The sequence below is a fragment of the Mchenga conophoros genome, linkage group LG5, assembly GCF_057382185.1.
Source record: "Mchenga conophoros isolate Kocher_MC1m ecotype Shallow Benthic linkage group LG5, M_conophoros_male_GT1.1, whole genome shotgun sequence".
In the NCBI taxonomy this organism is placed as follows: Eukaryota; Metazoa; Chordata; class Actinopteri; order Cichliformes; family Cichlidae; genus Mchenga; species Mchenga conophoros.
Genome location: NC_140530.1, coordinates 39,049,075 through 39,073,043, shown reverse-complemented (window position 1 = coordinate 39,073,043; position 23,969 = coordinate 39,049,075). Strand labels below are relative to the sequence as shown.

The window sequence follows — 23,969 nt, the reverse complement described above, 5'->3', positions numbered from 1 at the left end:
ATGTTGAGATCTTTTTACCTGATGTCAGGAGGGTCTGGCGGACGTGCGAGGCTGAAGCACGTGATCATCGACAGCCGTGACTCCTGTCACAGGTGCAGAGGAGGCTCTTGTTTAGGGAAAGGATGACGTTTTTCAAGTTTTCCACCATTGTCTGTGGAGCTGCAGCAGCTCTTCTCTGAGGTCCCTGAATGGCTGAGCTCCTGAGCCCTTCACAGGAAGCTCTGCTGCACACACAATCAGCTTTCTGCTCATTGCATGAGCCAACTAAACATGGTTCATAGCCATAGGTGAGGTTCCGAATGCAGATTCACCTTCACCCTCAGTACAGCATCCTCCACTTGATGCAGAAACCTCCCCTGAACATGGAGTCGACTCTCCAGCCTTTTCTGAGATCCACAGCTCTCATTCACTTTGCTTTGCAGTCAGCTCCAGTGCTGGGAGGATATAACTGCTGTGATGAGCCGACGGGAACACATCCGTCACCAGAATGACATTTTTCCTCTCGATTTGTTTTCCTAAATACAGGTGAGGCAATCAGCTGTTTCAGGTTTGTGTTCAGTTGCTGTACATTGCTGAGATTGTTTGCATACAACATTCAACGGTCAGAACTTCGTGTGATGAAGCTCCAATTGAACATTTGAACCCCTGTTACAGGTATGCTTGAGACTACCTGTCACTACATGTGATTCGCACCACGTAGCAGACGTAACAACATCAGAGATATAATGTCAATCGACGGGCGCACTGTGATCATGAAAGCTGGGTCTCCACGGGAACCCAAACTGCAGCTGAAGACCGTCAGGCTCTAAGGCTAAAGAACCTGACCTGTGGCGTTCCTACAAAGTGACCACATCGAGAGGAGGCACCTGGTGGACCTGCTGAGAGAACCCAGGCAGTGGATGCTCTAAAGATATAAAAGCCGGATTTTAATTAATCTGTTTTCTTGTTATTTGCTGCATGTGTTTTTTCTCAGGAGAAGACGACGAAAAATACCACAAATAATGAAAAAGCCTCGACTAAATGTTTGACTGCTCTGCACATTTCCACCTGGGTGTACTATAGTGCAAAGTGCTCATAAAACTTTAATGGTGCGTGTGCTCCGAAGCCAACCTTTGCATTCAAACCTCCAGCAGCTCAAGTGTTGCCATGCATATGTTTGGCATTTCCACAGTTCTTACCCACAGTGATGTGCACTGAGCTCAGTCTCTTTCAATTACTAAAACATCACTATAACCCAAAGTGCCACAGGCACAAATGCAGGAGGAACCAAAAATATGGAGTTAGACTAGACGGAGGTGCACACGTGAAGATAAATAGAGCCAAGCACTGAAGTGGAAAACATTTCATTTCATGTTAAGAGCACAGAGAGCATGGAGAATAACACCATGAGTCAGAGGAGACAGGTGATGTTTTTAATACTGCAACCAAAAATAGAGAATTTAGATTAAAAAAATCATCTAACGGACCAAAACAAAGAAAAACACGATGACTCAAACCTTCATTTTACAAAGGAGTCCTCACAGACGTTCACACCTGGTGCGCTGGTAATCCTAAATGTGACATGAACATGAACATTTGTGTGAGGCTCTGTAGGCCTGTGATGGGCGGGCAACCTTAGGAAGAGTTACAAAACGGTCCAAAGTAATTAACAGGAAGCTGAATGGACTGAGTCACTGGGTAAGTGCTGGAAAAATCAAGATTAACCAAACAAAAAATAAAAACCGAGTCAAGCACAAAATTTGTAAAACCTCTAAATAGAACCAAATATGTTCCCCCCATAATTTATTTATCTCCTTTTATTTATTTGTATTCTTCTAACACACCAACAACACAGTCAGCAGTGGCCTCAGCGATATATCAAATTCATTTAGTGATAAATTGCATGATTGCAGCTTGTACAACAATAATAATGCCTGGCTGTGTTCACTGTCATAGACTTCCGCAGGCACAAGCATTCTCCACTGCAACCACTGAACATCCAAGGTATGGACATTGAGGCTGTGGACAGCTACAGGTACCTTGGTGTTCATCTGAACAACAGACTGGACTGGACTCATAACTCAGACGCCCTCTACAGGAAAGGGCAGAGCAGGCTGTACCTGCTGCGGAGACTCAGGTCGTTTGGGGTGGAGGGCCCACTCCTGAAGAAATTCTATGACTCTGTTGTGGCTTCTGCTATCTTTTATGGTGTGGTCTGCTGGGGCGGCAGCATCTCTGCTGGGGACAGGAAGAGACTGAACAGGGTGATCCGAAGGGCCAGCTCTGTTCTAGGATGCCCTCTGGACCCAGTGGAGGTGGTGAGTGACAGGAGAACGGCGGCTAAGCTGTCATCCCTGATGGACAACATCTCCCACCCCATGCAGCAGACTGTGACAGCACTGAGCAGCTCCTTCAGTGGGAGACTGCGGCACCCACGGTGTGGGACGGAGAGATTTCGCAGGTCTTTCCTCCCCACTGCTGTCAGACTCCATAATAAAGACTTTAACTGATCAAGCACACACATCCATACATATGCAATAACACTAAGTGCAATAATCCTTTCTGTCATCGTTGTATTTTTACTCAGTTGTATATAGTATTTGTATTTGTATTCTATTTTTATCTTATTGTATATTTATTTTATTTTATTCTACTGTATATAGTATTTTATTTTATTCTATTCTGTACAGTTGTGTACTGTATTTATTCTTATTGTATTCTAATTTTTGCCTCATAACTTTTGCACTGTCCACTTCCTGCTGTGACAAAACAAATTTCCCACGTGTGGGACTAATAAAGGTTATCTTATCTTATCTTATAAGATCAACACAGCCTGCAGTTCCTCTAACGTCCACTAGAGGCTCCAGCAGTGCGTCAGCTCCCAATAAAAACGTTTACAGCCTGATGCAAAAACGGTTTTGACCTCTACAGTGTAGATAACAGATGATCTGATATCCTCGTGTCGGTGTTGTTCCCACATCATCATAATAAATGTTGTTCCAGGGTCAACACTGCAAGTGACCAATGACATTGACTTCACTTGCGAGAAGAGAAACCGCTTCTGTCCGCCCATCCAGGACCTTGAATTCTTTGCATTTCAGGATACTTTCCTTTAATAAACGGTAAGCATTATACATATTGTCCTTGCAGAGGCGGTTTCTCTTCACACAAGTAGTTTTTTGAAGGCGTTTGCTTTTTTCGAGGTCGCGGATGACGTCAGGAGAAGGTCATTGGTCACTTGCAATGTTGAACCTGGAACAACATTATTTATGATGACGAGGGAACAACACGAGGATGTCAGATCGATTAATTCCCCCCTCATAACAACTTTATGGAAGATTATCTGATCCATGTTGATATTATTAATTCATTTAGATCACATACAAATACAAATCTATGCACAAAGACATAAATTACAGTACAGGAGGCTGAAAGGCTGTCTGCAGACCAACGTTGAATAGACCACGAGTTAAAAGTATGCATACAAAACAATGTGTTTTAAGGGTTATTTAAAATGTGCACATACTTCTGTTGTTTAATATTAAAGTAGAATACGCCGGGACGTTTTCATTTTAAATCAGTTTTAATCAAATGTGTTTTTAGTGCGATTTAAAAGAACACAGGTGTGTGAAGTAACCTCCATTTTTGAACTCTTTGCTTATTTTATCCCGTTTAGCTCAATGCCTGATAAGAAAAATGGGATTTTATCTCTTGCCCGGCATTAGTTGCATTCTATTAATATGTTTGATGAATAATTTGGCCGTGACTGCTGTCTGACGATAACACGGTTGCAGAAATGGTGAAGTGGCTGGCAGTGTTTAAGGGGGCGGTCTAATGCCCGGAGGCTCGGAAACGCCGCTCCATTAGCAGCCTCGTACATCAGCGGCAGAGTTCAATACGAGCAGCCACAGGCAGCCTTTGGATGGGCTCAGAGGAATGACAGGACAGAATTTCAGGAGGGTGAAGCCAGGTGGAGTGCAGTGTGGAGTTACATGAGCTGAAATGTAAAGATTAAACATGCTTAATATGGAGTGATTTCAATGTTTCTGCGTGAAGACTCAAACCAGAGGGCGACTCTGGTCCTCAGAAGGACGAGGTGCTGCTCCTGCTTTAGGCAGGCTCTCTCTCCTGGTGGTATTTACACACCTTACTTCCTTCTCTCAGTCTCTTACTGCCACTAATCTCTAACATGGAAGCCTTTAGTGTGTTTTGGTGTTTTAGAGATGCTACTTTTCCTGGAGCTCTTTCTCAAATCTGCAGATCTTTGGCATCATGTTTAAATGCAGCGTTTTTATTTGAAGCCAAGCCTCACAGCGTGTGTGCTGGTCAGCAAGTGAAACTGAGGAGTGCATATTAACGATATTTCAATCCTAATATTTCTGATGTTTCCATTAAAACATTCGTATTCAAAGAGCACTTTATTCCTCAGCTTTAAACGTGCTTTTGTCACGGTCCCCATCTCTACCCGGTCGGCTCAGGTGGGCCACATGTGTTAGTTGATTTTGTTTTGCTCTCTGTGGGCGGAGCTCACTGTGGGCTCAATCACTCACCTGCGACTCGTTATCCTGCTTCTCACGGCCACTATTCAAGGCGGTGGCTGAGAGCTTCTCATCGCTGGATCGTTGTACAGCTGACGTCAGTGCAGCCCGGCTCTAACCTTCTCCTGTGTTTTCCTTGTAACTTCCTGGTTTTCATCTCCTCGTCTGTTTGTGTATGTAGGTTCCCTGGACCCGTCGTTGTTGCTCTGAGCGTGTTTGGTGTGGTGTGACTGTAACAGAGCGAGTGTGTGGACGAAGTGGAGTGTGGTGTCCATCTCGCCACCTTCCTGTGGATCCCTGGAGCCCCTGACCTTCCCCTCATTTGCAAATAGTTCACTTGGTGTTGCTCATTAAACCATCTTTGGACTTCATCTCTGAGTCCGTCGAGTCAGCCTTGACACTTTTACCTGTCACACATACGGAGGCACTGGGGGCGGGGCTCAGCGTCTTGTCCAAACATATTTGGATAACATGCAGACTGGAGAAACTGGGAACCAACACTGATAGACCATTTAGTAGACTCCCCACTCCCTCATTGAGTCTCTGTAATGCAGGCGAAACCAAAATACAGGACAAAAAAAAGTCCTCTTAGCTGATAAACATGTCATATACTCCAGCACCAACCTGTGAGATGGAGGGCGGTCGTATCTCCGCATCCATGGCTCGAGTGTGTGTGCACGTGTCTGACAGAAGCGCTGGAGATGAGAATGACTTCTCTGATAGCGCTGTGAGAAAACCTGACAGGACGTTTGCAGATCAGTCTTATGATAAACCTGCTTTTCTATCTCGGAGAAGAAAACTAGATGGATATTTTTCACTTCTGGTACTTTGGATTCAACTGATCGTCTTTTTCTTCTTTAGAGCTCCATGAACTGCCCCAGCAAAAACCTGCAGTCCAGCCATGATCCGACTCTTTTCTCAGAATAACATCCGACTGTGTCTGTGTTTCCCTCCATCACAGCGCAGCTCCGTCAGCAGGTCTGCTGGAGGCTCTGCCATATAACTAACAGGTGAACAAAGGCTGCAGACTGATTTAGGTGAGCAGGCCTCGGATAAAATGATCAAATTCATCATAAAAGGGAACAACTGCACACAAACAAGCTAACATCGAACAGTCGCTTAGCTTCAATCTGATTGGTGATGCAGAAATATTTTCTTCATTGTACAAGTTCAAACTAGACTCAGAGTCTCCTGTACTCTAAATTTAAATTCTAAACTTTAACAGATGTTTTTTGAAGTGTGTATTTAAAGTTACTTTACTGATGAAGAGAAGGCTCAGAGGATCAGCTGAAACCAGCCGGTGAGATCAAGTTGTAAATAATATTTCAGCTCCTGTCTCGTAAATGCTGACGCTGGAGATCTGCTGCAAACTGCTGCAGATTAAAATAAAGAAGTCAGCTGAGCTGACCTTTGACCGAGCCGGACTGTTTATTTCATAAAAGAGCCCGTCTGCAGGACAGACACATTGGCCCTGCCTGGAAACATCAGGTCGTGAGCAGCACTAATGATGTGTTTGGATGCTGCCGGGTGGTTTACTCTCCCAGCTCAATCAGGGGACTCGTATAAGCACATCCACACATGAACAATCGATACTACACACTGAAGCAGACAGGCTAACAGCTGTCTACCGTGACAAAGCACGTGCTTTTTCAATTTTTTACACAGTGTCCTCACCAGAAAACCCTCTTCCTGTCCTCACAGTAAGTTGCTGCTGGATGAAGCTGCAGATCCGCAGTAGTGTTTCCAACATGTACTGAGGAACTTCCATTTGTGCAATATCACTAAAGTTAGAAATATCCTGTCTCAGAGTGACGCTGAAAAACTAGTTCATGCATTTATTACTTCCAGGCTGGACGACTCATTATTATCAGGAAGTCCTAAAAACTCCCTGAAAAGCCTTCAGCTGATCCAAAATGCTGCAGCAAGAGTCCTGACAGGGACTAGAAAGAGAGCAGATTTCTCCTGTTTTGGCTTCCTGTTAAATCCAGAATTCAAAATCCTGCTCCTCACATACAAGGTCTTAAATAATCAGGCCCCATCTTATCTTAATGACCTTGTAGTACCATATCACCCTATTAGAGCACTTGGCTCTCGCTCTGCAGGCCTACTTGTTGTTCCTAGAGTATTTAAAAGTAGAATGGGAGGCAGAGCCTTCAGTTTTCAGGCCCCTCTTCTGTGGAACCAGCTTCCAGTTTGGATTCAGGAGACAGACACTATCTCTACTTTCAAGATCAGGCTTCAAACTTTCCTTTTTGCTAAAGCATATAGTTAGGGCTGGACCAGGTGACCCTGAATCCTCCCTTAGTTATGCTGCAATAGACGTAGGCTGCCGGGGGATTCCCATGATGCATTGAGTTTTTCCTTTCCAGTCACCTTTCTCACTCACTATGTGTTAACAGACCTCTCTGCATTGAATCATATCTGTTATTAACCTCTGTCTCTCTTCCACAGCATGTCTTTATCCTGTCTTCCTTCTCTCACCCCAACCAATCACAGCAGATGGCCCCGCCCCTCCCTGAGCCTGGTTCTGCTGGAGGTTTCTTTCCTGTTAAAAGGGAGTTTTTCCTTCCCACTGTTGCCAAAGTGCTGCTCATAGGGGGTCATATGATTGTTGGGTTTTTCTCTGTATCTATGAAGCGCCTTGAGGCGACTTTTGTTGTGATTTGGCGCTATATAAATAAAATTGAATTGAGGAGGGAGAGTGAACTGCTGTTTGTCCTCTTGACCAGTGTACTTGTACTATGGTGGGTTTTTGTGTGTGTGTACTTTGGTGTCATTGGCCTCCGGGCTGCTCCAACACAACAGGCTCAAACTGGACTTAAGTTAAATATAGTGCCTCATTATTACCCCAAATATTAATTTGTCAGCTCAATTAAATTTAGGTTTAGAACTGAACAGAACTGAACAGAGGAAACCAAACAATCAGATGACCCTCTAAGAGTAACCACATGGTGACAGTGGGAAAGAAAAACTCCCTTTTAACAGGAAGAAACCTCCAGCACAACCAGGCTCATTGTGGCAGTTATAGTGATGCAACATGTGTGGGATTTTCTTACATTAACAAGCTCTAAAAGTTGTGTTAATGCAGCGAACCAAAGACTGTGATGTCACCCATTTGTTCTGGACTTGGCCTCAGTATTAGAAAGCGAATTAGGCAGTGACCATATTTGGACCAGAGGGTGGAGTGCTATAGGGAGGCTCGCTAACCTGGTTAGCATTCTACATTCATGAACTATATAGGCCCAGGTACTGTACAGACACCTGCAAGGTAGCGCTACCCATATGGAAAAGATATACATAAACCTTATAAAGTTTGTATCTGTCATGTGTGAAACTTGTATGAAAAGCATACAAGAGTCAAAAAAGATGTAAGATCCCTTGAAAAATTAGCAGCACGGTGGTTAGCACTGTTGCCGCACAGCAAGAAGGTCCTGAGTTCAATTCCAACATCAGGCCGGGGTCTTGCTGTGTGGAGTTTGCATGTTCTCCCCGTGTTTGCGTGGGTTCCCTCAGGGTACTCCGGCTTCCTCCCACCGTCCAAAGACATGCAGCTTGTGGGGATAGGTTAATTGGATAATCCAGATTGTCACTAGGTGTGAATGTGAGTGTGAATGGTTGTCTGTCCCTGTGTGTTGGCCCTGCGACAGACTGGTGAGCTGTCCAGGGTGTACCCCGCCTCTCGCCCTATGACAGCTGGGATAGGCTCCAGCGACCCTGAGAAGCGGAAGCGAATGGATGGATGAAAAATTATATAAATGAAACTTGTTTTGGATACTTACTGAAACAATATATGAATCTAATGAGAAAGTGGCCACTTTCATGAGTCATATAAGTCATAGAATGATTCACTATATGAAGTAGGCCACATCTTATCCAAGTGTTGTACAAGTTTTTTCTATTTCTTTTCCATAAGGGTAATAACACACAATTAATACAAAGAAAGAATTAAACTCGTGAAAACTGGAGCTCAGACTTCTTGGACAGTCGTGGGGCGATTGTGGCTCAAGAGTTGGGAGTTCGTCTTGTAATTGGAAGGTTGCCGGTTCGAGCCCCGGCTCTGACAGTCTCGGTCGTTGTGTCCTTGGGCAAGACGCTTCACCCGTTGCCTACTGGTGGTGGTCAGAGGGCCCGGTGGCGCCAGTGTCCGGCAGCCTCGCCTCTGTCAGTGCGCCCCAGGGTGGCTGTGGCTACAATGTAGCTGCCATCACCAGTGTGTGAATGTGTGCGTGAATGGGTGGATGACTGGATGTGTAAAGCGCTTTGGGGTCCTTAGGGACTAGTAAAGCGCTATATAAATACAGGCCATTTGCCATTTGACAGTCGGCCACACAGCAGCCGTATCATTGGTCAGATAAGTAGAAAGAGGGACATCATGGCTTTTCCCAAAGTTGGAGCCCAAAATATCTGAAATATTTTCCTGCACCAGCAAATCTCATGTTTGTATCCAGATACATAATTCTAGTGTTAATAGTAATCCTGGCTACAGACTGATTTGGAACTATGCAGAAATAAAACTGAATATCATAGCATGTAGGTGGTTTGAAGCAGTTATGGTTAGAATCTGCTGCTCCTTTTCTGTAGCCGTTGAGGATATTTTGTTGTGGCTGTTTTTAATAAAAGCCTCACAACAAATTCAATAATTGACCCCACTAAGCAGTGATATCGCTCACAGATGTTTTCATAGAGAATCTCACATGTATGAAAGCTGCTCACACTGAAAAATGAAAACAGTGTTTGCTTTAGAGAAGGTTTAATTATTACTAATCTTTGATGTGCGCTCCAGAGAACGTCCCATCTGGGGTCATTTTCAGGGTGCTTTCATGTTAAATATAAAGATCTTTGAAATTCAGAGCGAGCAAAATAATGTTTAATTTTCCAGACTGAAAGATCGAAAACTCGTTCGCTGTTGTTCAATCATATTCTCAGAGCTGTCGCGAGTGAATCTCAAGGAGCGGTGATTATTTCCAAAGCTGTCGCGTCTGTTGTCTCGAATACGGACTATTAATACAATTACAAATGTGTTTGAATGACTCACTCCTAATAGTTTGTTTTTGCAGTCTCATTAAATCTTAAATCTTATTTTAAAGTGCTGTTGATGTGAGCTGTGATGGAGCTTCTTCCAGCATCAGTCTCCTTTTTTATGCATTAATAGCACAAATAAAAACAGCCTCTGTGGCTCAGCTACAAATCTGTGACCTGTGTTTGGAGGCTTGGATGGCTGGCTGCTCTGAGCTTCTGCGCCCATGATGGTGGGTTATTGTTGCCATGATGCATCTGTTGTCATCGTGCTCTAATTAGTATTTAAAACCTTTAATAAACTGCTTTTGAGAAAACTAAGAGTTTCTTTTTTATAATGAGCATAATATGGAAAATGTGAAAATGATCAGTTGCTCTTCCTAGTTTGGATCAGATGGTGTAAGATTATTATATTATCTTATGCCACGTTATACCTCTAATTAAAGATTGTGAAATTATTATGTTTAGGTTGCATTATACTCCTGAAGAGGTGATAACTATTAGATTTATTAGACTGATTTGTATTACATTAGACTTCTGATGTGACAATAAAAGTGATTTGATTTGATTTGATTTGATTTATTGTGGATGAAAGATATTGTTTTATGATGCATGATACTGCTGATTTATAAGAAATACTGTTTTCAGAGAGTCATGGCCTTATTTGTCTGATTAGAAAAGAACAGAACATCCTGCACAGGAAGCCGAGGTCATAGCTCAGGCGCCGTAAGAGAGAAAGCATGTGGATGTTTAGGTTTTATGACTTTGGAGACACTAGGGCTGTTCGATATAACAATATATATCGGATGACGATATAAAAACGTCTATCGTTTCATTTTACGCTATCGTTTGTTTCGTGGTGTCACAAAATAAACTGTTTACGGCAATATTTTTTCCATCCATCCATCCATCCATTCGCTTATCCTTTTCAGGGTCGCGGGAGCCTATCCCAGCTGTCATAGGGCGAGAGGCGGGGTCCACCCTGGACAGGTCGCCAGTCTGTCGCAAGGCTAACACACAGGGACAGACAACCATTCACACTCACATTCACTCGCACATTCACACCTAGTGGCAATTTGGATTATCCAATTAACCTATCCCCACAAGCTGCATGTCTTTGGACAGTGGGAGGAAGCCGGAGTACCCGGAGGGAACCCACGCAAACACGGGGAGAACATGCAAACTCCACACAGAAAGACCCCGGCCTGATGGTGGAATTGAACTCGGGACCTTCTTGCTGTGAGGCAACAGTGCTAACCACCGTGCTGCCTCAATATTTTTTCATCGTTCTTAATTTCTTAAAGTTCTCTCTTTCTCATATATTTAATATAACCACACTACGGACGGACAAGCGCCTGTTTTTATGCGTTGTCGTTAGCAACAACGATGGTAACGGCATCGCGTGTCCGCTTGTTTATGTTCCACATAAACCTTTCACAATAAAGCTCAAGATCCTGTTGAGACTTTTCAAAATAAACTGAATCACGTGAAAGATGCAGATTATTTACGGATGAGAAGTAAAAAAGACGCCAAGTGCTAAAAAATAAACCTTAGACTCAAACGCTAGAACAGGCTTTTCCCCGCAGCACGCCGTGTAATAAATACTCACAAAGAAAACGGCGCCGTTACAACTTATGTCTAAAAATGTGTCGTTTCATGCATCGGCTAAAACACTCGACTCCAGCTGGAAACACTTCACGCAAGTCGAGCTGCCCGAGATTCACAGAATTTACAGAAAATGTTTCATTTTTGTGATTTATATTGTTATCAGGACGATAGATGTCTTATATCGGGATATGAGGTTTTGGTCATATCGCACAGCCCTAGCTGAAGCTATAAGAATGTGAGAAACGGTCAGACACTTCGAGATCTGGCGTACACCCTCCCGCGCTCATCTCCCGTCTGGGGGAGTTTTGTCCAACCAGTTCAAATGTCCAACCACTGCCATGGTGGGAACAACAGTTCTTGCGGCCGACCCAGTGGACCGCAAGCAGGCAAAACTCGCTACGGGTCAGGCAGTGGTGGGAAAACAGTTCGGGCGGCCTACCTCCAACCCCATGATGGAAGCGGAACGCTTCAGGCGGCCTGCCACGGATCCGGTGGCGGCGGCGCTGCTCCTCCGGCGGCCTGCCACGGGTCCGGTGGCGGCGGAACGGTTCTGGTGGCCTGCCACGGGTCCGATGGCAACGTCGCTGCTCCGGTGAGCAACAGCGAAGCGTGGCACATGGTCTATGACGCGCCGGTCGCTGACGTGGACGCACTGGACGTGGATGGCGTGGAGGCCGCGCTAGACGTGGAGGTCCCTCCGGTTCGCTGACCTCCGGCTGAGCGGGTCCCTCCTCGGCTGGCAGCGAGAGCCCCTCCGCGGCTGGCAGAGAGAGCCCCTCCGCGGCTGGCAGAGAGAGCCCCTCCGCGGCTGGCAGCGCCGGTTGTTCCTTCCGCTCGCCGAGCTCCTCTGCTGGTGGCTCGCTGAGCTCCTCTGCTGGTGGCTCGCTGAGCTCCTCCGGCTCGGGCATGCTGAGCTCCTCCGGCTCGGGCATGCTGAGCTCCACAGCTGGCGACGCGGGCTCCTCCCGCTCGCTGAGCTCCCGCTCGGGCATGCTGAGCTCCTCCGGCTCGCTGAGCTCCTCCGGCTCGCTGAGCTCCTCCGGCTCGCTGAGCTCCACAGCTGGCGACGCGGGCTCCTCCCGCTCGCTGAGCTCCCGCTCGGGCATGCTGAGCTCCTCCGGCTCGCTGAGCTCCACAGCTGGCGACGCGGGCTCCTCCCGCTCGCTGAGCCGCTCCTCCGGCTGCGACGCGGGTATAGATGGTCGTTGATCCGGAGGTGAAGATGGCGATGCGGAAGCTGCAGGTGGCGAAGATGACGGTCGAGCGGGTGATGTGGATGGTGAAGTCGAGAGTTCTGCGGTCGCTGCAGTCTGATGGGACGCTGGTGGAGAAGTAGCTGCAAAGGGCGGAGGTGATAATGGTGCGGCAGCTACTCGTGGTAGACTGGACAGCGATGTAGAAACAACAGGCGGGTGACATAATGGCAGGGTAGTTCCAGCAGGAATATCAGCCTCCAACTGAGGATGAAGACGAGAGGCTGACTGGACTGGCTGTGCTACGGCTACAGGCTGGGCAGCTGGCTGTGCTACGGCTACAGGCTGGGCAGCTGGCTGTGCTACGAGGTTAGCTTTCACACAGTCCCGTGAATAAACAGATGAGGTGAATGAAGATGAATTGTCCATATGACTCACCACAGCCGGCTGTTGGAAAGTTTTAGAGTCTGACTGCGGTGAGGCACGCCGGCGGCGCAAGCGTCGCTTCTTTAACGATGCCGGGGCCAGCGTATCAGGCTGAGGTTCCACCAGCCGGCCGGACAGGAGAGCAGCTGTGTGATTTTGAGCTGCCGGTCCTTGGTCTGCTGACTCAGCAGGTGCCGCAGAGGTGAGTGGAGATGTGGTGAGGTGCAGAGGGCGTGTGAAACGTTTCCCCCGCAATGGAGGGTCCAACAAGCGAGCTGCAAGCGACGGCGGGGAGGCTATCAGCCTATGAAAAAAGAAATAGGCAGCAAGGGCTCCCAGGGAGGTTGCCATATCCTCCTCGCCCGGACAGCCCAAACCAAACAGCTCAAAACAGGAACTTTCCCTCAGCGTGGTTATAATCGAAATTAGTCTCTTAATGTCCAAAAAGCTCACAGATGAGGTGATTGAAGACAGGAAGGCATCAAAAAATACGACCTGCATGTGTCTCTGATGTGGATCTGCCGCCTGGATAATGCTCCGACAGTATTTCCAGAGCTGGGCGAGCAATTCCTCCTGTGAGACGGTCCTTGAGTCCGCTGGGCCCATAATGGCTGGATCGTTCTGTCACGGTCTCGCTGGCAGACCGTGGGGATGTGGGGAAAGGAGGACCCAAAATGCAGGACTCTACAGTGCAACAGTGTTTATTTACAGTGGTGACAATCCGAACAACAATAAATCCCCCCGTGCGATCCCAACTCCCGTTCCGTGTCTTCTCCTTTATCCCGTGCTCCGTGCTCTGTCTCCGTTCCCTGTGTACTCTCCGTGTGCTGCCTCCTGGTCGCCACAATTCCTCCTGAGGAAACACGCATACCAAAGGCAGCCGTGAGTACAAAACCTAACAGTAGACTTGCACTAACCTTGCACAATACACTTAAGACTGACGGGAAGTCACTCAACGATCCAGCGTCGAGGAGCTCTCAGCCACACTGTTTTCAAGCTCCTCTGACGAGGCTTGATCGGCGCCAGGTGTGTGTGGATTCCTGGGTGGGAATCCACACACACCAGGCCTAAAAGTGCCTGCCACGACCGCACCCTCACATACACAAGCACACACCCCTAAACACCTGACAGTACACCAACACGGAAAAACAGGACAGCAGACACAACCATAATAACAACAACCACAATAATGATAATAATAATAATAATAATAATAACTACAATAGTAGTCCACACTGCTCACGGACCCCGAATCCCTGGAACTGGGTCCGTGACATGGTTAATGCTCAAAAGTGTTGTATGGAATAATGAGAGTTGTATGGAATAAAGGGATTGTTGATTGAGCATTTTTATACACCGAGTGTTGTTCTTCCTTCAGCCCAAAGATCAAAGAATTGGGAGGTTTTAACAGTGGAGAAGGATTTTCACCTTTAATCTTTACTTTTCAGATTATTTGATTCTCTTAATTTAAATTCATACTGGCAATTCTTATCCCCCCACATCTGTTGCAGCACACCTGCCAACTTTACCTATAAACTTTGATGAAATAGCATTTTTTTAAAATGACACGCGACGCCCATCCGACTGAAAATTTCAGAAGCAGATTTTTAATCACGGCGCTGCTCTGCACCACCACGCTCCACATCTACTTTGGATCACGCACAGCGTCCGGCTCTCAGGACGCTCACAAACAAGCAGCAGCACGCGCAGCACCACTTAAACATTCACAGCTCCACTTCTTGTTTACCAAAACCAAATTAATTAATGATGCAACTCAGGAAACAATGTGATGCAACCCGGCGTACTCCTGCTGCTGTTCTGCAACATGCTGAGCCAGCCTCCACACTGCAAACAAATCCAGATAAACTTCTTCAGCCGTAAGTGGCGTAATCATATTTTTCTTCAGATTACACCTCAGCAGCCCCAAGTGGCGGCAGGAAAACACGCTTTTTGGAGAAAATGAAAATCTTTTCCTGCCTTAATCTAGCAATTTAGTTAATAGTTAATAAATATTCATAGTTAGGGACACATAACTATTCATTACTGGGATGATGTGTTTCTTTCTTGAATATGTTAAAAAGTCGACTTTCTTAAATGAGTGCAGCGGCACCGCACTCTCTCTGTTGGGGTTATTTTCTTGCGAAGGGCAATGAGAGCCCTTCTGGTGGAAGTAAGTGCTTTAAACAGCAGTCTCACCTCTTGCCTGGCCCTCTGCACATCAGACCCACCACAAGACAAATTACATTTAATGACAGGCTGCAGGAGACGGGAGAGAAAGGGGTTATAAAAGGGAAAGGGCAGAGAATCGGAGGGAGGCGGTAGATGGATGAACAGATGTCAGAGGAAAGCAGGGGATACGTGAAGGTAAAGAAAATACAAAGATGGAGACACACTGCAGTCATAGGTGCAAAGTGCATGGTTTGGTTTTTTTTTAGACCTACCATTTATTAGTGGCAGTGCTGCTCTGCAGGCAGAGATGATCATACATGATCTAAAGGTTCTAATATTTCCTCACGGCTGAGACAAAGAAGAAATTAATGCAGTAAAATGATCAAAAGGTTAGATAAGCTCACATGAATACTCTAAACTCAACACTTGTGTTGCCTTTTGTATTTCTAGAGCAGGAAAAGACCCTCAGTTACAGAAAAGTGCAGCTTTTCTTCAGCTTTTTTGCTCCATAAAAGATTTTCTTTAACAGGTTGGTCTAAACGTCCACTGTCCTTTTAAGACTATGGCTGCCACCTACCAGGCTGCAACGCTAGGCTGTGAGCTAAGACCCGCTAACATGGTTTGCACACTACGTTCAGAAACTGTACAGGTGCAAAGCACAGACACAGAAACCTACGGAGCCCCGCAGGGGACATGGGAGAAAAAAAAATTAAGACGGACTTTTGCGAGATCTCGCAAAACAAACTCAGGATCTCACAAAAGTTTTAGCCGCGAGGTCGAAGCTGACCGGGAGGTCGAGGCACGATGTGCCGGGAAAACGGTGTTCCTCCCGGCTGTAGTAGGTCTCGACCTCCCGTTAGCTTCGAGATGGCGGGTGTCAGATCTCCAAAAACGTCGGAGCACTTTTGCAAATATGTAATGTCTGGTAACCGAGCAGATATCTGACGTTTACACAACTACATTCACGCCTCAAAATATCTTAAAAGTGTATTTTGTGACCAAGAAAGAGTAATATTACAACTAAGTAGCTGCCGCCATTGTTGGAATTCAACTTTTGCAAGATTTCGCTAAAGTTTTGCGAGATCCTGAGTTTGTCTTGCAAAACGTTTTTGCAAGACACAAAACTTTTCTCCCGTGTCCCCTGCGGGGCTCCGTAGAAACCTGCAAATTAGCACTAAGTAAAAGTAAAAACACACAAAAAGGGAGAGTTTCACTCACCAAAGCTGCAGCTCAGACTCTGTTAAATACAATAGAGCGAGCAGCAGCAGCCATGTCGCTAAAAATGCTCCAGAAGGTTCTAGCAGCAGCTGCTACAGCCACCTGTGTCACCATCCACCTGTCAGTCAAAGCCACGCCCCTAATTCTGCACTTTAAACCAGTTTCTGCTTTAAAGTCGGACATTTTGAAGTTTAACGGCGACTTTTGGAGTCATCTGTGTCGGATCGACAGGATGCCACACATGTAACTGATGACGTCACACGTGACTTTTCACGAGTGTGCATGTGTGGCTGTGTAATGCTATGAAAGTCACCTGCACACTTTGTGGCCTTGCTCGGTTTCTAAAGCTAACTGCAGGTGTAATTAAAGCGTCGCAGCTGCATCGTCACAAAGTGAAGCTGCAAAATCAGTTTCCACCCAGAGCTCTGAGTGACGCGCTGATAACAGAGACGTTCAATAAACTGTATGAAACAGTGTAATAGGAGAGAGACAGCGAGAGAGCAGGCACGCTCTTCTATTAACGTCTTGTTAAATTTTAGGAGTGGCTGTGACTGAGACGACTTCTATCAACCTGTCTCAGCTGTCGTCTTTATCACCTCGTTTACCGAGCGAGCTGGAAGGACAACGAGTGTGTATGTGTGTGTGTGTGTGTGTGTGTGTGTGTGTGTGTGTGTGTGTGAGTTTCCTCATATATAACCCGCATCTGTTCCATGCAATACCTGCAGAATATATTTCCCATAGTAGCACAGGCAGGTGTATTTTGTAGGTGTTGTGTGTATTTCAGCGCCGTCTCATGGTGTTTATTGTGTCGGCGCGTGATTCAGGTAACAGGCCTTGTGCCGTAGTTTATAAGGTTTATTTGGAGGTTTATGTGGTGGAGCTGTGCCTGCATATATTTCAGCAGGAAATGAGGTCATTATGGTCCCTGCCGACTCCAGACGCACGCACAAACACATCCCAGAGAGGCATGAGGCTGCATACTTAAACACTGACACCTCTAAACAGATGTCTGTAATTTATATGGATAATCACTAATCCGAAAACAAACAGCACCCACACACACCCTGCACTTGCTCTCCATGACACACACACACAGATAAACCTGTTTTTCTCAGTATCAGTGTCTTTCCCATATATTAGCTCTTTAACCCTGCAGGCTCTTTACAGTCGCTTTTTCTAGCATCACGTGAGACGTGACAGAAACGCAGGATGTGCTGAAAAGTGACAGAAATAACTTCCACGTAGCTCACGAGACTCGGCAGGCAGCAATTTATTCAACAAAAAGGTAACAAAGTGCATGAAATGCACTAAAACAAGAAATAAACAGGCTAAGATATAAAAATATGATAAGACAGAAAATTATGTTGCAATGGAAGAAACGATGTGTTCCAAATTAAATGTAAATAAAGGTCTCTGCAAACAAAAGAGTCTTAGCTCAACTGTGGATAAGACCCAGCAAGGCTTTAAAAAATATTCAGCCAAAGGAAAGATGAAGCAGAAATACTGAAAACGGCTCATACTGGCTCTATATGTCAGTCTTTGATTGCTCACCGACTATTTCTTGGATTATTTTGATCCTAAACCACCACAGAGATGTTTCTTCTTGTCCTTATAGCTGCTCCTTAGCCTAAGTCACAAACTCTTTCACACATCTTCAGCTTTTTTGCTCCGTAAAAGATTTTCTTTAACAGGTTGGTCAAAACATCCACTGCCTGCTCTCCCAGACACCTCCATACCTCCACAGGTAAAGTCACCATTCCAGACTCCATCCTATCATAGCTGCTCTCACTTCCTCCTCACTAACCCTCTGCACTTCCTGGTTCACTGACTATCTTCCATCCGCCCTCCTCTCTCATTTCTTCATTCAGGATTACTCTTTCCGTCGTCTCACACTCCCTTCACCCATGAGCACTTTTCCAACTCTATCCTTAACCGCACTAACCTGCTGCACATCCTTTTTTAATTTTCTATTTTATCTATTTCATTACGTGGTCATTTTGCAGTACCACAGGCAGTGGAACATGATTTGTTAATGTTTCCTTTAATGTAATAAAGTTGTGCAATCAAAATGTTGTTTAATACAGTTTATGTGTAGCTGTATGTTACTGAGGTAATATAGTAACTTTTTTAGTTTCCAGTGAAAGTGCTTAATAGTTAGAGTTTATATGTGTTTGTACTTAATATTTAACTTTATGACAGTAATATTTTGGGTTTTTGTTTTTTGTTCCTGGTTTTTTCACCAAATGTTTCAATGAACCACATCTCTAATAAAAACTGTGACACATCAGTAAAACAGACCATCATTCAGCCAGGGATGCTACAAAAATGCAAATTTTACAGGTGAATTTGAATCAGTTATTTTTAATATGAAACGTTTGCTCTAGAAGTGATTTAAACTTCATTTCCTCGATGTGTTTGTGCAACATTGAGTGTTTAAAACACTGCCAGTCACTACTACCATTACAATCCCACTTTAGTGTTCAATCAACAAACATTTTGAACATTGTTTTTCAAATTCAGTTATTTTGCATCATCTCATTGGTATTAATGAAAGTAGAGTTTATAATGAAACTTTAAGGACTGATGAAACTTGGCTCTAATAGAACAGCTGTTTAACTTTCATCAATATTTGTTTATATGTTTAGAACCTGTTTTCATACAGATAAGGTTAATAAACAAACAAATTAAAACAGCATGAGAAATAAAAGTGTACGTTTGTGCATTGTACAGTTCTTTTGGATCTTCCTGTTAGTTTTGTATATTATGGATTTGCTTCCTTTCCTTCTCTTGTGATTGTCTGCCTGGCCTCGTTAGTTTCACCTGTCTTATTCCTCCCACCTGTATCTGATTTCCAGACACCCCCAGCTGTGTATCTACACACACTCGTCCGTTTTCCCTCTGTGTAGTCACAGTCCCAATCCGGTCGTTCAGTCTGACGTCACTAGCTGTGTCTGGGCCTAAACTCCGCTGCAGGTCCATATATCAAACGATCACTATGGCATTACTGAGAGTTAAAAACTGTCTAAAGTCTTTCATCTTTAATAAAATGATCAGCGTTCTGCTCTACCAGGTGTAACAATTGAGTTTAACATCCAGGCATCCATGAAAACGGAATTTATGACATTTAACGGAGTTAGAAGTTAGCAGGGAGTTAGCTCGCTAGCTTCTATCTAAATACAATATAGCATGTCCTGACTGCGGGGTTTTGGAAACAAATTCAAACGTACAGCTCTGCTATCACTTCCAGCATAAATGAAGACAGAAAACTAAACAGCAGTGACGTTTGTAGGGTTACTGAAGTTTGGCTAGCTGGTATATAATGATGTGCTACGTGACCGCTAGCGACACAGCTATGTTAGCATAATATAAACAAGCTAACTTTTTTTCCACTGGATAAAAGTTACCGTGAGTGTTGTCGGTGGTCAGGAACAAATGTAATCGCATGGCAGGATGCTGTAAAAGGACCAAACTTCAGCCAGGAGAACAACTGAGATAATCCATCCATAATACGAGGTTAGTCATTCATATACTGCTGCATGGGCTGGGCTGTAGTTACATCCTAAGGTTTTAAAAACTGAGCTTAAATAAATGATTAGCGGTAATAAAAGCAGAGGGAGGTCAACAGTGATCACTGACTGTTTTAGGAGCTTTTTGAGATCAAATAGAAGAAAATACAAAACATGTTAACATGTTAAAAACACAAAAGCCACATTAAACGCAGACTACTTTAGGCCCGCAAGTAGGATTCGTCACGTCATCACTGAACAACCGGATAAAAAGTTTAAGACCACTTGAAAAATGGCAAAAAAACATCATATTTTGCATGGTTTGACCTTAACAAGGTTCCAAGTAGAGCTTCAACATGCAACAAGAAGAAACAGGAGTGAGACAAACACTTTTTTGAGCAATTTATTGAAAACAACTGAAACAGGCTGTTTTAAAGAAGCCTTTAAAAGGCTAAATCTGTGTAAAAATGTGGATTCATGGTCATTTTCTGTCAGGTAGTCACACTGTCGTGAAGCACGAGGTTCTACAAGGTCCTCACGTCTCATTTGACTTTGTGACTTTTATTCAAAGCAAACTTTGATGACACGAACCTTCAGAAAGTGCTCACAGAGAAGCTCCAGCCAACACAGCTCAAATTAGCTCATACGTGAGCATGACGACCTGACGCTGGGCACGCGGGGACCTCCCATCAATGAATTCCTCCTATCAGCACAGCTATCAGACTATGCAGCCTGTGTTTGAAACGAGGATTGTGGTAAATTACACGATGACATGGTAATAAGAAATCCGATTAACCAAACGCCTGCATCCTTTCCTCTCGGCCTCTTCACCGACACTTCATCACGCATCAGTCACAATGCTGCTTTGCCCACTTGGCTTTTATTGGCGTCTGTATTTTCAGCCGGCTGAAGTGCTAATGGAAACTTCAACAATGCTCGCTCTTGTTGAAGTGGCCTTTCCAACACAAGGCCTTTATTGCCCCTGCTTTGGCTGGAATGTTCCCCTTTACCGGAATGGAGGGGGAGCGGGAGGAGGACAAAGAGATGCTGGCTGAAAACGGGGTGACAGGGAGGGGCTGGAAAGAATCTGCAAAAGGCCGAGGGCGGAAAAGACGGATGGAGGCAGGAGGTAGAGTGAGAATTGGCAATCGTGAGCAAGGGAGTGCCAAGAAAATGCAAGTTTTCATCCTGAGCTGAGTCTACAGTGGTGGGTTTTATTGATTAGTTCCTGTTTTCTGGATTAAAGAGAGCCCGTGACTGAATACGAAACAGGAAAGCAAAGAGGTGTGGAGGGCAGAAAGAGACGTAAAGCTTCAAGGTGAGGATGAGGACAGAGGAAGACAAAGACTAATGCAGCCGAGGAGAAAGAGCAGAGAGGTCAGCTGGTTATTTCTCCGGTGTGCCTTTAAGACATAAAGTCCAGTATGACTTATGAATGACAGAGGTTAAAGAAGGATGGAGAAAGAAGGACTGAGATCGATCAGCGGGGTTGATGCGCCCGCTGGACCATTAAACTGGGTGTCAGAGACAGGGTTTCTGCCAGCCAAAGTTCCACCGCATGGAAATTTACAGCAGGCCTCACCCTAAGCATTCCCATAAAACACCGGGGCTCCGCTGCTGTACGCAGACCTCTGACTGAAGCAGCAGACCAGAGGTGATGGAGGATTACTGCAAAAAATACTGCAGAGAGCAAAGAATCAGAAATGCACAATGATGCAAATGTCTTTAAATATAAACATATAGAAATCTGAAAGCAGGAACAGTGAGACCTGAGGGGGGTTTACTGCGCGTTGCTGTTTTAATTTGTTTCATATCCCTGTTTACGTATTATAAGGTAAAAGTCACCGTGCAGTCATAATGCTGGTTCCAGGATGTTTTTGTGAATGATTATATGAACTATGGTAAGACTTTTGTTACTGGTTAAATCTGAGATACAGACGTCTGCACGTTCAGGGTCAGGAAAAGCTCGGTTAGTTTTTTTGGAATTCAAACCAAACGTGCAAACCTAAATTATCGATCCTGTTTCATTCATTGGGAATAAAAAAGACAGAACAACACTGGTCAGCACAAACTGGAATGAGAACCATCTGAGTGAGAAGGTGAGGGTCGCTCTACCGGCAAAATGTCAGTCAAGGAATCAACATCATGGGGGATCTCTTGTTTCCAGCTCCTGAATTTTTATTCTTGTACTCTACAAAGCAGCTTTGCATGAGTTTAAATCTGTGTGAAATAAGCTCTGTTAGATTAGCTTTTACTGGTTGTTTGGGATGGAACCGAACACCGGGGTCAGACGCCTCAGCTCTAGGTTCACAGGCATTACTTGGACATCGACTGACCTCATAATTTGAAACTTTGTCTATGTTTAATATGAAGGTCCTCCCCTGGAACAGGACATGTGTGACAGGAAATAAAGAACTTACTGAAGTCACAGATGGAGTGAAGAGCAGAGACGTTTCATTTCTGGATTACAGGACTTGTTTTTAGCACCAGAGGAGTTGCCCCCTGCTGGCCATTTCTAAGAATGCACACTTTTTAGACCCGGGCCCTTCATCCATCTTTATAGACAGGATATGGAAATATGGCAGGTCTGCTGCACATGGGGGGGGGGGGGAGGTGCGTGTTTGGACTCAGCATATTTTGGATAGAAAATCCATCCACAGTCATTAATTTTTAAGTTTGTTGGAGTCACGCTGTAGAAACGATGTGAGAGATTGTTCTCTAACTGAAATAAAAAATCAATGATAAAAACTTTCAGAGTGGTCAGATACCTCTGCAGGGGGAGGGAAAAAGGTGAACAGACCAGCGCTGTCCCTGCACTGATCCACCCTAACACATGATTTCTGCCATTTTTTCATCAAATAAGCGTCAGTACGAAAACTCTCTCATCCTCCGCGACTGGTTCTCTGTCAGGCTTGATGCTACGATGGACTCTGATGGATTAATATAGTCAAGTTAACAAACAAAGCCTCAGTTTGTTTGTTAAGATCCAGACTAAATGACAGGTATGTTAATGAAGGCGAGCTGAACCGAATCCCGTTACAGGGGCGTGACGAGAACACACTCTCTCTTGTGCATACGTGGGATTGTCAGTGACCTTGAAGAGTCACAGGAAAAAACACAGTGATGTGAGCAGACAGACGGATGGAGAGGAGACGGGAGGTGCACTGATGGAAGAGAGAGAAGGAACTTATCAGCCATACATTCACTTCCATTATCACCTGTCAAGAAACACCTTGTCCCTCAGATGAGATGCCTTTCTGCTCCAATACAGGAGAAGCATTGGTGACCTCCCCCCCCCCCCCCCACCACCACCACCACCACCACACACACACACACACACACATACACACACACACATACACACACACACACATAACCAAATTCATAAATGGTGGCATTTGTTACATCTCTCAGTTTGTCTCCAGAAGTGTAGGAGGGTTACTTTAAAAAGTATTGCATTACAGATTACAAAAGGCTGAAACGGCCAATTATGACCTCATTTATATTTATTTATATCTGCCCTGAAAATGAAAAACTCAATATTCAATTCAATTCAGTTTTATTTATACAGCACCAAATCACAACAACAACAGTCGCCTCAAGGCGCTTTATATTGTGCAGTAGATCGTACAATAACACATACAGAGAAAACCCAACAATCATATGACCCCCTATGAGCAGCACTTTGGCAACAGTGGGAAGGAAAAACTCCCTTTTAACAGGAAGAAACCTCCGGCAGAACCAGGCTCAGGGAGGGGCGGGGCCATCTGCTGTGATTGGTTGGGGTGAGAGAAGGAAGACAGGATAAAGACAAAGTTAGAGGACCAGCAGGTGCTCAGCATCTCTGGGAATTCCTTCAAGACTGTTGGAAAACCATTTCAGGTGACGACCTCATGAAGCTCATGGAGAGAATGGCAAGAGTGTGCAAAGCAGGAATCAAAGCAAAGGGTGTCTATAAAACATGTTTTGATTTTTTTGTTTACCGCATGATTCCATATGTGTTCATTCATAGTTTTGATGCCTTCAGTGAGAATCTACAATTTAAACAGACATGAAAATAAAGAAAAAGCATTAAATGAGAAGGTGTGTCGAAACATGTTACTGCTGGTGTATGTGACAGCACCGGGAGGGAACTAATCTTAACAAGCATTACTTTCCTCGTCATTTTAGTATCACCAGGGACTCAACTCAGCATCCTAATAAAGTCGGTTGTTGACTTTATATAAAAAACAATCAATGATAACAGCAGTAAAACAAATCTGAAAGATAGCAGTGCAGGTGATGGAGAAGTAAACCCAACATGAATGGAGCTTCAG

At 44.8% G+C, this 23,969-nt stretch overlaps 1 pseudogene; it reads right to left on the bottom strand.

The window, feature by feature from the left end:
• Positions 1-11,762: 11,762 nt before the first annotated feature.
• On the bottom strand, positions 11,763-13,366 carry LOC146575128 (uncharacterized; annotated as a pseudogene).
• Positions 13,367-23,969: the final 10,603 nt, after the last annotated feature.